Source organism: Cebus imitator, unplaced genomic scaffold (genome assembly GCF_001604975.1).
Source record: "Cebus imitator isolate Cc_AM_T3 unplaced genomic scaffold, Cebus_imitator-1.0 Scaffold79, whole genome shotgun sequence".
NCBI classification, from domain to species: domain Eukaryota; kingdom Metazoa; phylum Chordata; class Mammalia; order Primates; family Cebidae; genus Cebus; species Cebus imitator.
In genome coordinates this window covers 3,802,184-3,804,713 of record NW_016107394.1, presented here as the reverse complement: position 1 = coordinate 3,804,713, position 2,530 = coordinate 3,802,184, and positions in this window count along the sequence as shown.

The window sequence follows — 2,530 nt, the reverse complement described above, 5'->3', positions numbered from 1 at the left end:
AAAAAAAAAAAAAAGAAAGAAAGAAAGAAAGAAAGAAAAGGCGTAAACCACCATGCCTGTTTTTTTTGTTTGTTTGTTTTTTAAATTTTGGGTAGAGATGAGATTTCACATGTTGGCCAGGTTGATCTTGAACTCCTGAGCTCAAGTGATCCACCTGCCTCAGCCTCCAAAAGTGCTGAGGGGATTACAGGCGTAAGCCACTGCACCCAACCAGTCAGCCTCTTACGCCTCTCAAATGGAAACGTGTTCTTAAGAATCTGGCTGGCCACTGTGGCTCAGGCTGGGTGCAGTGGCTCATACCTGTAATCCCTGCACTTTGGGAGGCTGCGACTGGTGAATCACCTGAGGTCAGGAGTTCGAGACTAGCCTGGCCAACATGGCAAACACCATCTCTACAGAAAAAATACAAACACTAGCGGGGCATCGTGGCAGTGGCCTTCAATCCCAGCTACTTGGGAGGCTGAGGCAGGGAGAATCACTTGAACCCAGGAGGCAGAGGTTGCAGTGAGCCGAGATCATGCCACTGCACTCCAGCCTGGGCAACAGAGCAAGATTCCATCTCAAAAAACAAACAAACAAACAAACAAAGAATCTAAGATGACTCATATAGGAAAAAAGGAGTGTTGTGTTTAAAATCTCATCTCTAACTGCAGAAGGAAAAGCTTGGTTCCCTCAGATACTAGTACCTGAGATATTTAAGAACTTTCCTGGGTCTCTGAAACCACACTGTTACAGAGGAGGGCCTCCCTTAAAGTAGCTCTTTCATATTATTTGAGGCAAACAGTTTACTTTAGGCATATTTGGAGTCAGTAAAACACACTTTTGGAGGTGGATCAAAGGACAGAAAAATCAATTAAGGAGCCAAAAAGTAGGGAGGCCAAGGCGGTGGACTGCCTGAGCTCAGGAGTTCAAGATCAGCCTGGGGAACACGGTGAAACCTCATCTTTACTAAAATTAAAAAAAAAAATGAGTTGGGCATGGCAGGGTACGCCTGTAGTCCCAGCTACTCGGGAGGCTGAGGCAGGATAATCACTTGACCTGGGAGGCGGAGGTTGCAGTGAGCCAAGATCGTGCTACTGTACTTCAGTCTGGGCGACAGAGTGAGATTCCGTCTCAAAAAAATAAATAAATAAAAATAAAGTGCAGGTTTTGAGTAAATCTTCATGCTGCCGAGCTCACCTGCCAGGTGTATGACTTGAAACAAGCTTGCTTAATGCCCCTAAGTCTAGGTTTGTTCACATAAATGGGATTATTAACATCATCTGTGACACAGGGTTTGTGGGAAAATATATAAAGTTATAGCTGGCCAGGCAGGCCCAATCGATTCTCTTACTTCACCACTTGTAATCCCAGCACTTTGGGAGGCAGAGGCAGAAGGACTGCTGAGGCCAGGAGTTCAAGACCATCCTGGGCACCATAGCCAGACCCCGTGGCTACAAAAAATTAAAATAATAATAATAAAAGTTCCAGGAAAACATGTAGCATATAGAAGATGCTCCCTCAGCCTCGAGGCAGTAGAGTCAAAGACGAAGTTCTAAGTCCTATCCGTTAGCTACTAGTTTCCTGACCTTAAGCAATTATTTCTTAGCCACATTTTCCCATTTACAAAATAAAAGTATGGAACTACCCTTTTAAATTTTTTGCATCACCATGCCTTCTTTTGAATTTTAATTTGCATTTGTTTAATTACTAATGAAGTTGAGCATCTTTTCATGTTTGCTGGTCATTTGTTTCACTCTAACCACTAGAAAATAAATGTATTAAAATTAAAATCCAGAGAGTTGGAAGAAGGCCTTTCTCAGCCTGGGCCTGGCTGAGGTGAAGGGAGAGAGGAAGACACCATCTGAGTGACAACCATGTGTGCAGAGGGTAGGTAAAACAGGAGGAAATGGCCTGTGTGTTGGCAGGCTGGTTACTCACGGAGGTACTGAACAAATAACGGACTATATTGAGAATTCTGAGAGGCAAGTTCCTCACTGGGGAAGAAAGGAAGTATATATGTGGAAGGCTGGAATAAAACCTGTGGGAGTGGGTTGGAATTGGAGGCATCAGTGTGAACTCATGCTATAGAATGATGGATGTGGAGAGGCCCATTCATGTACTGTCCTCGATAGGGCCCTGAAGCAGGAACACTCCAGTAATAAAGAGTATACTAGTGCCTGGATCTTGTTTCTGAATACCATTCTCTACTAAATGGAACTAGGGCCACTTACCCAGCTGACTTGTTCTAGGGCTGGGGCTGGGAAAATACAAGGTGAGGCTGGAGCATCTTGTGGTACCAGAAAATATGGAAGTGCTCAGAGAATGATGGGAACATGTCAAAAGGACACAGGATCCAGCTTGAAGGAGTGGCCATGGCTAAACTGGGACAATTTAAACATCAAAATAAATAATAGTAAGAATGAGTTGTAGCCGGGTGCGGTGGCTCAAGCCTGTAATCCCAGCACTTTGGGAGGCCGAGGTGGGTGGATCACGAGGTCAAGAGATCGAGACCATCCTGGTCAACATGGTGAAACCCCGTCTCTACTAA